Source organism: Propithecus coquereli, unplaced genomic scaffold (genome assembly GCF_000956105.1).
Source record: "Propithecus coquereli isolate 6110/MARCELLA unplaced genomic scaffold, Pcoq_1.0 Scaffold217, whole genome shotgun sequence".
NCBI classification, from domain to species: domain Eukaryota; kingdom Metazoa; phylum Chordata; class Mammalia; order Primates; family Indriidae; genus Propithecus; species Propithecus coquereli.
Genome location: NW_012146856.1, coordinates 5,324,427 through 5,340,001, shown reverse-complemented (window position 1 = coordinate 5,340,001; position 15,575 = coordinate 5,324,427).

Genomic DNA, 15,575 nt, shown 5'->3' with positions numbered 1-15,575 from the left:
AGAGGAAGAAAGGGGTGGACTTAAAACATCTTTTTGATGTAAGAAGAAAATTTTTATCTCCCAAAAGAAAGAAGCTGTGGCAGCTGATGAAGGACTCAGGTTAGAATTTTCTTCGGGAAGCAGCGAAGTCCAGTGCTCTAACTAAAAATCAGTTTGTTACTAACTCAGATCCTGTAACTCCACAATTGGAAGTGACACTTTTTCTTTTAGACCTGGAGAGAATACTGTCACTATCAGAAGGATTGATTTTTTTCCCCAAGGGTTGTTAGGAACTATATTAAATGATGACATAAAAATAAATGTTAATTCAGTAATAGAGCTCTTGGTCAGACCTACAAATCACAAAATGAGCTCTTAGCAAACTTGCTCTAACATTTTTTGAGCACATTCGTCACTCTATTATAATTTCTGGAACGAGAAGAAAGTACTAAATCTTGTCTCACTGTAAAAGATGTCACAAACCCATTGCAGTGGAGAATTCACACTTGTTTTGACCCCTGTTCTCTGAGACAATCTCTGAACGAGGATGGCAACTACAATAATTCCACCTGAGCTTGAAGCCCAGCAGCCTACCTCCTCTCTCCTCCTGGCCCAGCATCGTGCAGCCCCTGGGTTATCCCAGATGCAACAATTTCAAGGTCTCACGTGCCCAATTACCTTCTCTAAAGGACTACTTTATTATTGTTGCTGTGATTGTTATCACTACTGCTACTACTCCCGATTGTTCACACTGGAAACAATGCACAGATAGTTGAGTTATTGACAAAAAGAACTGTGAGCACCTCCCCCCACATCCCTCCTCCTACCATTTAGTATCCAGCGGCCACAGCTTGCCCAGGCAGGTCCTGTTGTTTCATTCTCCTGGGCATTCTTTGCAGATCAGGCGACGCTCTTTCTGCCTGAACCCCCACTGCCCCTCCGCTGGCTCTCTCTCACTCTTTACCCAGACGTAGCTCAGCCACACACCACCTTTTCTGGAAATCTCCAGGGCTCCTCAAGGCTCCCAGGGCACCTGGGACCACTCTGCCCTCACACCCACCACACAAGGTACTGCTTGTGACTGTGCACCTCTCACCACGTGAGGACATGATGATCGTGAGACCCTGGAAGGCAAAGGCTGGTTAGAATCCATCTTTAAGTGATATCATCTAGTATAATTCCTGCTTTACAATAAACATCCAGTGATTATTTATTGAGCTGAATTAAACTGAAAAATGAAAAGTAATCTAAAAAATGAATACTCTGTGTTAGCTACATCCTACTCGCTCTAAGGTTCACCAAAATTTAGTTACCTTCTGGAGATGCCACCCCCCACCCCCACCGCCACCAAGTAATTCAAGCACAGGTGAACCAAAAAGACCAGTAGACTTGAAACACCAGCCCCAATACCAGACACATAGAAGATGCCTGATAATCTTGGTGACTCTCATGAACTTCTGGCCATTTAAATGTAAACTGCCCCCCATGCACCACAGCATGCTCTAGATTCTCTCTGAGCTCACTTTCCATTTCTCCTGGCCCATGGTTCCTCCCTGTCTACCTGAATTCTCTGGCTCAAGTCAGCACAGATTTACTGCTTCCAAATCCTCATTTCTGGCTGTGCATTCTGATTTATCTCTCTGATTTATTCATTTCTTTCCATGTTCAGTTTTTGGTTCTGTTCTATCTTCAGATTTCAGCATTTGGTCCCCAGGCCTAAGGAAGTTTTCTCTGCAGGGTAAACCCCCACCTCCTTAAAATAAGGACATTCTACTGCATAGTTAGAAGCAAAAGGGGAGTGAAGAAGGCTCTTAATGCAGTCAGCACCACTCTCCCTCACACGGAGTAGTTTTAGCAGGCTTGGTTGCTGCGGGGAGAGGTGAGGCTACATAGGAGACAGAACAGCCACCTGAGATTTACAGGAAGCAGCTAATGATGTACATCACAGGGAACCACAGTAGATCTTTCCAGATCAAAGCCTGGTATAGGTATACATGCCAAATTCTACAAACCCTATAGAATTTGGCAATATCTAGCAAATATATATATGCATTCACCCTTAACTTTAACAATTCTCCTTACCCTGAATAGACATTTCAAATAATACAACCAACCATATGCCCTATATTATTTGTTGAAGTATTGTTTGACTTTACAAAACATTAATTTGGAAACTACCAAAGAGTCCAGGTATAGAGAGACTTGTCTAAACTATTACATACCTAAGTTACATTACAACACAACTATGAAAAATAATGAGGAAGACATCTATGAATTGATGTGGAGTGATTTCTGGAAGACATTGTAAAGTTTTTAGACAAACAAACAAACAAAAAGCAAAGTGAAAAACAGCACCTATATATACTACCTCTCAAAAAGAAATAAAGCTAAATAAGAAAACATGCCTATATAGCCTTTTCTCACCAACAGGAACACAATAAGGGTAAACTAGAAAATAATGATGTTAGTTATCTACAGGAGGTGGTGAGGAATGAGGTGGAAGGGGCATAAGAGGCAGTACAAATTTTTGTATAATTTTGACTTTTAGAATCTGTGTTCTTCAGAAATACCCAAATCATAAAAGACAAAGAAAAGCTATGAAAACAATACTCAATGCAATACCTGATCCTGGCTGAGTCCTTTATACTTTATAGATGAAAATACCATGAAAAATTATTGGATCAACTGACAAATTCAGAATATGGAGGGCAGACTAGAGAAAAGCATCACATTGATGTTAAATTTACTGAAGTGGAGAACTACATTGTTTTTATGGGCAAAAATGCCCATATTCTTAGGAAAAATTTAATAAAATGTTTAGGGTTAAAGGGTCGTGGTATGAATAGAGGCAAGATGGAGGACAAGAAACACCTCCAGCCAGGGTGTCTCTGCAAGAAGGAAAGATTTTGGATGAAAGCGAAAAAAAAAAAAACAAGCAGGAAAACATAATTAGGATGAGGGTCTGAAGGAAGGGTGCCTAAACCTATAAGAGACTCCACGGGAAGAGGTTGCGGAGCAGAATGTGAAGGAGAAAGGCATTGGCAGGGTCCAAGCCCTGAGAGTCTTGGAGACCAGCGACAAGGGTAGGTAGAGTGGTTAAATTTCCCCTCCCTTGCATTTTGGACTGCTGGTGGGCTTCAAAGCTGCTGGAGAGACCTGCTGACAGGAGCCCAGAGACTGCTGCCGCCAGTGAGCAGAGAGCCTCTTGCGGACAGGGCACCAGGCTCCCAGCTCCCTCAGGACACCTCCCACACCATAGACCTGAGCCCATAGGCAGGCACCATATTGCTTCATTCTCCCATTCCCCTCCCCTACCCGTGGCAGCTGGAAGAGACAATTTAGCTACCACCTGGAGCCATCCACAGGGAATGGGACCTTTCCTTTTGGAGCCCTGCAGTGGACTGAGGGGTACTCAGACTGTGAGCTCCCTACCCATGGCCCTTCCTGGTGCTGCTTGCCTGGTGACTCCAGCAGAGCAGGGCAAACCCCAAGGCTGAGAGACATCAATCCAGCTTGGGCACCCCATGGGTGACTTGAGACCACCACCCCTCCCCCTGGCATGGTCATGGATTGATCTATGGTGCCCAGGGGACAGGCCTGCAGGCCAGATCCCATACACCCAGGTCTTGATGGCATTGCCTGGGGGCACAGAAGGGATATTGGTGAACTAGTCTACTGAGGTGTGTGTGTCTTAGGGGCAGATCAGAGTGGGTCCTAGCTTCAGCTTCCTGGAGGGGCACCCCTCCTCCCACAGGAGGTCTGCGCTCCCAGCTCAGGCTATGATCCTGGGCAGGGAAACCTCCTGGCCCACATCACAGTCAGGGGGAGCTCTGCTGGCTTGAGGTCCTGCCTGTAGGGAGAGGCCCGGGAGAAACCACAGAATAGGGGAGGGTGTAAAGGAGCAAGGCCTGATCCAGGTTGCCAGACTGTGGGTCTCAGACAACCCCGTCTCCATACATATATTTTCTGGTTGAGTGGGGCCATTTCAGCTCCTCCCTGGCAGTTTTGCCTGGAGTGAGGAAACAGAACTTTGACCCCTGCTAACAGCATTTGTGGAGCTTGAGGGCAAAACAACGACGTTGCAGCTTGCTCCTTTCAGCAAGCACCACCTACTGACAGGGAGGTCAATTCACATGCCCTTTCACTGTATTTACTAACTCATCATATAAGGTGTGGTTGATTCTCACCCACAAGCACCACCCACTGGCTCAGAGGCTAAACTGGGTTTGTCATTATCTAGATGAAAATCCAAAGGTAAGAAGCAACAGGTGCTCCAGATGGGAAGGAATCAGAGAAAGAACTCTGGAGGTTTGAAGAATCAAACTGAAAGGACACCCCCAAAGGGGAACACCAGCTCTTTAGCAATGGATACTGACCAAATTCAGAACACTGAAATGACAGAAGAATTTCAAACATGAATTGTAAGAAAATTCAATGATATGCAAGTGAAAATGGATACCCAACACAGAGAAACCACAAAAAAAAAAAAAAAAATCTGGGACTTGGAAGAAAAATTCACTAAAGATATTAAAATATTAAAAAAAAAATCAAACAGAACTTCTGGAAATGAAGAATTTATTCAAGGAATTGCAAAACACAGTGGGAAGCCTCAAGAATAGGGTAGATCAAACAGAAGAAACAATCTCAAGGATTGAAGATAATACCTTTCAATTAAACAAGTCAGTCACAGAGATAGAGCATAGAAATTAGAGAAAAGAGCAAAGCCTACAAGAAATGTGGGACTATATGAAGAGGCCTAACATGAGAATCATAGGTATCCATGGGAGTGAAGAAGAAAATACACAAGGGTTGGATAAACTATTTGAGGATATAATGGAGGAAAATTTCCCTGGCTTTGCTAGAAATCTAGATATCCAGATACAACAAGGATTGCAACATTGCAAACAAGAAGATACCATGACAAATAGTCATCAGACTGGCCAAAATAAACATGAAAGAGGCCCTCCTACAAGCCGTAAGATGAAAGCAGCAGGTAACCTACAAAAGAAAACCCATCAGACTAACTGTAGATGTCTCAACTGAGACCTTGCAAGTTAGAAGAGACTGGGACCCATTCTCTGTCCTCTCAAACATAATAATTCCCAACCTAGAATTTCGTATCCTGCAAAAGTAAGTTTCTTATATGAAGGAGAAATAAAGACCTTCTCAGACAAGCAAAGACAGAGGGAATTCATCATGACAAGACCTGCCCTCCAGGAAGAACTCAGAACAGCGTTACACACAGATCAGCACAATAGACATTCAACAGTGTAAAATCATTCAAAAGCTAAAGGTCAAAGACCAGATACTACAATGGCTCAAGAAAGAAAACAAAGCAACAAAGCTAAACTAAACAAGATGACCAGAAATCTGTCCCATTTATCAATTCTTTCAATAAATGTGAATGACTTGAACTACCCACTAAAGAGACATAGGCTGGTCAAATGGATAAATATACACAAGCCAAGTATCTTCTGTCTTCAGGAAACACATCTAACCCACAAGGACGCATTCAGACTCAAGGTGAAGGGATGGAAAACAATATTCCATGCAAATTGAAAACAAAAGAAAGCTGGCATAGCAGTTCTGATTTCAGATAACTTAGTCTTCAAATCATCAAAAGTAATGAAAGACAAAGATGATCCTTGCATGATGGTGAAGGGTAAAATTCAACAAGCAGACATGACAATTCTAAATATTTATGCACCTAACTCAGGTGCCCCCAGATACATAAAGCAAATTCTACTTGATCTAAACAAAATGATAAACAGCAACACCATAATAGCCAGGGACTTCAACACCCCTCTGACAAAACAAGACAGATCCTCCAAACAGAAAATAATCAAAGAAACAATGGACTTAAGCAGAACTCTAGAACAAATGGGCCTAACAGATATTTATAGAACATTCTACCTAAAAACCATTGAACATACATTCTTCACATCAGCTCATGGGACATTCTCTAAGATTGAGCATATCCTAGGCCACAAAACATGTCTCAAAAAAATTTAAAAGAATAGAAATTATACCATATATACTCTCAGACCACAGTGGAATAAAATTAGAAATAAACTCCAAGAGAAACTCTCATCTTTACACAAAATCATGGAAACTAAACAATCTTCTACTGAAAAATTATTGGGTTAAGGAGGAAATGAAGATGGAAATCAAAAGATTGTTTGAACTAAATGATAAAGGGGACACAAGCTATCAAAATCTGTGGGACATGGCTAAAGCAGTCCTGAAAGGAAAATTTATATCTATAAATACCTACATCTAAAAGACAGAAAGATCACAAATCAAAATCTAATGAATTATCTCGAAGAACTGAAAAAGAGTAAGCAAACCAACCCCAAACCCGACAGAAGAAAAGAAATAACAAAGATTATAGCAAAACTAAATGAAATCAATAACCAAAAAAACTATATAGAAGATTAATAAAACAAAAAGTTGGTTCTTCAAAAAAATAAACAAAATTGACACAACTCTTGCTAGATTAACAAGAAGCAGAAAAGAAAGGACTCTAATAAGCTCAATCAGGAATGAAAAAGGAGAAATTACAACTGATACCACAAAAACACAAAATATCATCTATGAATACTATAAAACCTCTATGCACATAAACTGGAAAATGTGGAGGAAATGGACAAATTCTTAGAAACATACAGCCTCCCTTGGTTCTATCAGGAAGAAATAGAATTCCTGAACGTACCAATACTATATACCGAAATTAAAGCAGCAATAAGAAACCATCCTAAAAAAAAATCCCAGACCTGATGGTTTCACACCAGAATTTTACCAGATCTGCAAAGAAGAACTGATGCTTATCCTGCATAAATTATTCCACAACATTGAGAAGGAAGGAATCCTCCCCAACACTTTTATGAAGCCAACATCACCCTGACACCAAACCCAGGAAAGGACACAACAAAAGAAGAAAACTACAGATCAATATCCCTTATGAATATAGATGCAAAAATTCTCAAGAAAATCCGAGCAAAATGAATTCAGGTGATTTTCAAAAAAATAATCCATCACAACCAAGTGGGCTTCATCCCAGAGATGCAGGGGTGGTTGAACATCTATGCAAATCTATAAATGTAATTCACCACATAAATAGGAGTAAAAACAAAGACCATATATGATCCTCTAAATAGACGTAGAAAAAGCACTCGACAAAATTCAGCACCCTTTCATGATAGAACACTTAACAAAAATAAATATAGATGAGATTTACCTAAAAATGATAAAAGCCATATGTGACAAACCCACAGCCAACATCATATTGAACAAGGAAAAATTGAAAGCATTCCGCTTTAGAATTGGAACCAGACAAGGTTGTCCTCTATCACCACTTCTATTAAACATAGTACTGGAAGTCCTAGACAGACAAATCAGACAAGAAAAGGAAATCAAGGGCATCGAAATGGGGGCAGAAGAGGTCAAACTATCACTCTTTGCTGACAGTATGTTCTTATATCTAGAAATCCCAAATATTCTGCCATGAAACTACAGGAATTGATAAACAAATTCAGCAAAGTCTCAAGTTACAAAATCAATGTACAGAAATCAGAAGCATTCCTATACTCCAACAACAAACTGAGAACCAAATCAAAGACTAAATACCTTTCAAAATAGCAACAAATAAAATAAAATACCTAGGAATATATTTAACTAAGGAGGTGAAAGACCTCTACAGGGAGAATTATGAAACACTGAGAAAAGAAATAGCAGAGGACAAAAACAGGTGGAAAACCACACCATGCTCATGGGTCGGCCGAATCAACATTGTTAAAATGTCTATACTACCCAAAGTGATCTACAGATTCAATGCAATCCTTATTAAAATACCAACATCATTTTTCACAGATATAGAAAAAATAATTCTACGCTTCATTTGGAACCAGAGAAGATCCCATATAGCCAAAGCAATCTTAAGCAAAAATGAAAAATTGGGAGGCATCAATTTATCAGACTTCAAGCTATACTACAAGGCTATAGTAACCAAAATGGCATGGTACTGGCACAAGAACAGAGACATACCCCAATGGAACAGAACTGAGAACCCAGATATAAAACCATCCTCATATAGCCATCTAGTCTTTGACAAAGCAGACAAAAACATACAGTGGGGAAAAGAATCCTTATTGAATAAATGGTGCTGGGAAAACTGGATAGCCACATGTAGAAGACTGGAACAGATCCACACCTTTCACCTCTCACAAAAATCAACTTACAGTGAATAACGGACTTAAACCTAAGGCGTGAAACTACAAGAATTCTAGAAGAAAATGTTGGAAAAACTCTTATAGACATTGGCGTAGGCAAAGAATTTATGAAGATGACCCCAAAGGCAATCACAGAAACAACAAAAATAAATAAATGAGACCTGATCAAATTAAAAAGCTTCTACACAGCCAAGGAAACTACCACAAGAGCAGACAACCTACAGAATGGGAGAAAATATTTGCATGCTACACATCTGATAAAGAGCTGATAACTAGAATCTAGAGAGAACTCAGGAAAATCAGCAAGAAAAAATCAAACAACCCCATTAAAAAGTGGGCAAAGGACATGAACAGAAACTTTTCAAAAGAGGACAGACTAATGGCCAAAAAACATATGAAAAAATGCTCAATATCTCTAATCATCAGGGAAATGCAAATCAAAACCACAATGAGATATCACTTAACTACAGTGAGAATGGCTTTTATCAAGAAGTCCCAAAACAATAAATGCTGGCATGGATGCAGAGAGATAGGAACACTCATACATTGCTGATAGGAATGCAAACTAGAACAACCCCTGTGGAAAGTAATATGGAGATACCTCAAAGAGCTACAAGTAGAACTACCATTTGATCCAGCAATCCCATTACTGGCTATCTACCCAAAGGAAAAATAGACATTCTATTAAAAAAAAAGCGATTTTCTCTCCAACATTTGTAACAGCACAATTCACAATTGCAAAGATGTGGAAACAGCCCAAGTGCCCATCAACACATGCGTGGATCAATAAAATGTGGTATATGCATATTATGGAGTACTACTCACCCACAAACAATGGTGATCTGGCACCTCTTGTATTATCCTGGATAGAGCTGGAGCCCATTCTACTAAGTGTAGCATCACAGGAATGGAAAAACAAGCACCACATGTACTCACTATCAAATCGGTATTCATTTATCAGCACTTATGTGCACATATAGTAGTAATATTCATCGGGTGTCAGGCAGTGAGAGGGGGGAGGAGGGGATGGGTATATTCACACCTAATGGGTGCAGTGTGTACCATCTAGGGCATGGACCGACCTGCTTGAAGCTGTGACTCAGGTGAGGCAAAGGCAATATATGTCACCTAAACATTTGTACCCCCATAATTTCCTGAAATAAAAAGAAAGCTAAAGTGTCATGGTATATGGTACATATTCTGTATTGGTTCAGGAAGAGAGATAGACAGAGACAGAGACAGAGAACAAATAAAAATGTATGAATCTGGGTAAAGCATGTATGGGCTTTCTTTGCACTATTTTTATTCTTGCCATTTTTCTAAAGTTTAACATTATTTCATTATTTCCGAGTTAGTCAAAACAAAAGTAAAGAAAAGGGAGTCTGTGAGGTTTTTTTATTTTGTTTTGTCTTGTTTTGTTTTAAGAGAGAGTCTTGCTCTGTTGCCCAGGCTACAGTGCAGTGGTGTCAACCTAGTTCACAGCAACCTGAAACTCCTGGGCTCAAGCAATCCTCCTGCCTCAGCCTCCTGGGTAGCTGGGATTATACCCGGCTAATTTTTTTTTTTTTTTTTTAGTAGAGATGGGGTCTCACTCTTGCTCAGGGTGATCTCAAACTCCTAGCCTCAAACAATCCTCCTGCCTCGGCCTCCCAGAGTGCTAGGATTACAGTCATGGGCCACTGCGCCTGGACTTTTTTTTTTTTTCTGGTGAAAGACCCTACTTTCAAATAAATACTCTAAGAATAATAATAGCTACCAATTTTTGTGTACCTACCATGTGCCAGACCCTGAACTAGTGATTTTATACATATTTTCATTCATACTCCTAGCAACCATGTAATGCAGGCTTCCTATTTTCTGCAATATTTTCCATTACTTTTATATCATCTTCCAATGTCTGGAACAAGTACATTTATTTGTAGCTTCACATTAAAAACTTGATTCTCATCACAGATATGTAGATATGCCCCCAACCTATTAAAACAAAAAGTATTGCAACTCATTAGCTGATTCTTGATGATAAGCTGCAATAGATAACAGTATAACTGACTATTATTTTTTCCTCTGCCATCCCCAACTTCTAAGCCTATGTCAAGCACTATTTTTTTGTTAAAACCTTTCATTTTAACTGTACACATTAAAAACTCAGAGATAACCATGTTTTCTATTCATGGGTTTCTCGCTTTAATCTCCAGGAACTTATTAAAAACTGTATCAGTAGTACCTTGCATTCAATCATTCTATTACACTAAAATATTTCCTTTCAAAAATCAGAAGCTGCATTCTACCCCTTTCTAGCAAATTGTAAATGAAGCCAGTCATTTGAAAAGCACAACATGAAAGACATCTGGATAAATGTGCTGTCAGGAAAAAAGAAAAAGATGGCTCTAGGAGAAGCCAAATTTATTGTATCATCATCAAGTTTCCTGTTTCTACACAGGACTACAACTTAATACAAATCTTTCAAAAACCCTTAAGACATACCACTTCCCACTTCCCACTTCCATAGTTATCTTTTAGCCAGGCTGTAAGTGTATCAGGAAAAAAAAAGTAGCCCTAATAAATACTTCTACCTCCTTGGTTTAGGAGATTAAGTCAATTTCCTACACTTTACCATAGCTTTTAAATAACTGATAATGGGATTCATTATTTATGTAGCTGATAACATAATTCATTATTTGACCACAAAATTATCACTCTATGATCAGTGATGAATATAGAAATGAAATCTCTGGTTTCAAAGCCATTTTATTATATTAGCAATAAGGATAATGAGTTTAACTCTCTGACCCCGTAAGACAGAAAATTTCAAATAAAATATATCGTGAAATAATAATTATTAGGATTCCAGCTACCACAGAGCTTTGCAGTCATCTTGCTAGATGAGAACCCCCCTGCTTTACAGAGGAGGACTCCAGGGCACAGAGAAAACTGTGACACCCTGAGTCCTTCAGGGAGACTATTAGAGTTGCCTCTGCATGGGGGCTGCAGCTGACCACCACCCACTCTGCTTTTCATGCCCAGAGTCATGACACTCCACAGAGAACATTTATACTAGCTGCTCATCATGCAAAATCTTCATGAAGTGACATTTTTTCTTCCTGCATTATATTAATATTTTCTGTTATAACATGTTCTATACTTTTTTAAAAAATGCTAGGGTAGACCCAAAACTTTAATTTTAATTTCTAATGGTTGCAGCTCCTGATTTATTCTAACCCAGTGATAAGACTCAGCTCAGGTCTTACTTTCTCCAAGGGGATTTTCTAACCACACACTCTTTCTCCTTGTTAGTTGTTACTCAATGTGTACTTGGTGAAAGAATGAATGAAAAATTAGTGAATGATCTGGAGAAAACTACCAAAGAGAGTCCAATAATCCTGGGAAATCCTCTTCCTAATCCAGGAATTCCAGGCTTATGGTTTGTTTTCTCTGACCCTGTCCCCCTGCAGGGACCCTTGCTAGGGACAGCTGTGGACAAGTGGCTATGGTCTCCTCCAGAGGAGGCTGCAGATCCTTCCAGGTGAAGCAGATTAGCATAAGCTGCCTCTGTCCACCTGAGCAAGTGACCTCAGGTTGGTAGATTATTGGACCAACCCCAGGAGAAGAAAGGAACCATGGGCCTTAGAACAGCATGCTAGTCTAATGACACCTCCTTTACAGCCCTGGAGGTCCCTTCATCCTTTCCACCTGCTGATCTAGTTCATATCTCTGTTCTTTTTGAAGGGCTCTTCTCACTCCCTGGACTAGTTTGCTCTCCATCTGAAACCAAGTGAAGATGTCATTATTTGAGGCTCAACCTATACTTTACCTTCTGTATGAAGCTCTCCCCAAGACCCCTGAGATATTAGAAATAGAAGATGCTTTCCCTTTCCTCCCACAGTGATTAGTACCAGCACCCTGAAGCATGAATTTTCTGTGGTCTGCCATTTGCCCAAACTTCTAAGTCTTTACATAGAGGGTAGAGATGGTATCTTATCTCCCTACCTCCCCTTGCTGAGAACATCAGGTATGCACCCTCCCCCCAATGCTCTCTGACTCAATACTACACATTGTTCAAGAGGCTCATCTCATAAGGATGATCAGTCTTCTCCCCAGAGAGCACCATGTGGAAGGCCACAATGCCCTACTCTCCTCTGACCTCAGTCACCATAAGGAGCCTAACTCATCCCGGGGACTCATGCCCTCAAAGCCTGACCCATCCCTAAGCTGACACAAAGTCCCACCTTTCCTTGATCCCCCAACTTGATGACAAACCATGAGTTGGAGAAGCCGAAGTCTTCCCTATCCTCGCACTCGCTCTAAACATTCCTTGCACTTTATTCTAACTGGAGCCGTCTCTACCTGGTGGCTCTGTATCCCCAGTAATCCTCTCAAGTGGGAGGTATGTTTCTCTCACAGCCACATCCCATGGAATAGGTTCCCTCTGGCACCTTGTCGTTGCTTCCACACCGTGTCCTTCCCTCCTCTACAACACCCATCCCCCTGAAGCACATCCTATCAGACTATAAGCCATCCCCCTCCTTGTGGACTCCTGGTCACTTCCCCTCATTCACTGAAGAGTCTGGTCCCTGGACCACTGTCTTTCTCCCCACTGTTACTCCTATCATGACTCTTGAAGATTTCCAAGCCCTTGATCCATCCATCCAATATCTGGCCTCTCAGTTCCTTTACCCTCTCACTGTCAGTGAGTTTATCTTCAACCCCTTGTCAGCCCTCCATCCGCAGTGATCTTTAAACCAGCGTGGCAGTTGGTCAGCTGGTCATGAAATCAGTTTTCAAATTACATAAAATAGAAGGTGAAATATCAGAGTGCACTGCCTGTGATAATGGTAAGAATTGTTTCATGAAACTTTGTTTCCATTATATACATGTGTACAGGGTCAAAATATAAAATGTATCTCTCTCGTGTTGAGTAATGGTCAAAAAACTTTGAAAGCCACTGCTGTAAACACACCCATTCCCCGTAATTGCACCCCATCCAGTGTTCCTATTGCGAGCATCCCAGCCTCTAGCCATCACCTTCTGTCTTCGTGCTCACTCTCTCCAGCTTCCCAGCTCCAGCAATCCTCAGCCACACCACGCCTTCCACCCCATTAACCCTGGCCCTCTCCCATCCTTTCCCGCCCAGGTGTTCACGTCCCCGCTCGCCTGGCCATGAGTCTGAGGCCGGCCGTCGCCGCAGCCCCTACATGGTGAAATCTTCGAGGACAGAAACCACATCCCAGTTAGCTTTTTATCTCTGGCATCAGCACTATGCCTGGCACAAAATAGTTGTTCAGAACATCTTTGTTAAATTAAAAAGGCTGTTAACTTTACAGGACTGAGTCTTACTGAGCAGGCTCATAAAAGCCTCTATCACTTGTGTTTAATTTTGTTTATCATTGGACCCACACGCCGGCTAATCTCTTCCGTCATTACCCCTCTAATTTCTGCTTTGCAGAGTTTTATTCCCACGATTTAATTCAATAAAGTCAGGATGGCAGAGAGAGATGTCCTCAATATTCCACTACGCTATGAGGAACATTTCAGTGAGCAGTTTTAGCCATAACTCTCCAATCATACACCTAGACTGAGAAAAAGAAAATCCTCAACATCTGTCAAAAGATTAATAAGTTTTTATATACAGTTCAAAGCTGTCAGGTATAGTTCATTAGAATAATAAATCTATTAAATCTTGGAAAGATAACATCTTATTATCTCACTCTTGTTATAAGAATGAAGGTTTTATTGCCTTGATGACTTTAAATAACTCTAACCATGGAATGCATTTTCTCCTCCTCATCTTCCAACCTCCATAGTTTAGGCTTCGATATAATTTTTCCGTACGTTGGACATTATCGTTTAAAGAGAGCATCAGAATGTCAATCCTGGATATGAAAGATTGATGGAAAGCTTCATTTTTTTAAATTTTTTTTATTTTTTAAAGAGACAAAGTCTCACTCTGTCACCCAGGCTAGAGTGCAGTGGTGCAATCATAGCTCACTACAGCCTCAAACTCCTGGGGTCAAGTGGTCCTCCTACCTCAGTCTCCCCAGTAGCTCGAACTAGAGGCACATGCCACTATGCCCAACTAATTTTTTTATTTTTTTGTAGAGACGAGGTCTCACCCTGTTGCCCAGGCTGGTCTCAAACTCCTGGCCTCAAGTGATCCTCTAGCCTTGCCCTCCCCAAATGCTGGGATTACAGGTGTGAGCCACCTGTTTTAAATGGTTCCTCATATTTGATTCATTTGTGGTTGTATGTTCTTTCCTAAATGCCTTTACTATCACATTTGGCATTTAATCCCTTAAAGCTCCAACCAAGATGCAGAATACATTCAGTGGAAAAGAGCACTGGATTAGGAGTCCAGAAGCCCCTGGCTGGAGGTCTCTGTCCATTGCTGATGCAGGGCACCCTGGCCAATTCTCTGCCAGGAATGTGCCTTTGCCTCATTCAAAGCAAGCACCGGCAGCTCCCCCATGGAAGCCTTCCTCAGTCCTTCCAGTACAATGGTTTTTATTTATCACATTTTCCTGCAACTTTTTTTTTTTCACTCTTTTTAGTGCCTGGAACATAGTAGAGTCTCAAAAAATATTTGTTGAATTTGTACCAACGAATTTGTCTTTCCTAATTGACTCTGGTACATAGTAGGTACTCAGTATATGTTTTGATTTCAATGAAGAATTTGGGATAGAATTTTCATTTCTCTTCCAGTTGAGAAATCTAGAGCTCAGGGTGGCTCAATAACTCATTCCAGACCATAGAGGTAACAACTGCTGGAGGTGGAACTTGAACATGGGCCTGCCTTGCTTCAAGCATCTACCCATTCCTCTGCATCAGCCTGCAGTGAGCCTCTGCGGTCTCCTCGGTGTCATCAGAGGCTGCATAAACGTATTGCCTGGCTGCTTGGCTGCCTCACCAACCCATTGGAATGTCTTCAGGAGCACCAGTTGTGCATGCCAGATGAAGCAAAGTGTCTGCTGCTGCTCTTTAGCTGAACAACTGACTGCTGAGTACAAATCCTTCCCTAGGACATCTCAGAATGCCCTAAAAAGGTGGCAGACCATTCTCTTCCCTTAGAAAATGCTCACAGTGTAGATAAGAAGCCACTGAAAGAAAGAAAACAGACACTCTGTTCATGGTGCTATCTCGCCACGATTCCACCCCACAGGTATCAAGAACAGAACCCTTAATGGCACTTCTAATGACTTCTTGGATCCCAGAGATGGGCTGCTCAATCAATGTTGCTGAAACCAGCTTGGCCATCACACGTTTATTAAAAAGATAACATCATTTCATTCTACCTTGTCAGGTAATTTTATATCTAACACAAAGAGGGTGTCTAAACAATAACAAACAGCTGGAGAGGAGAAAAATGGCCATGTC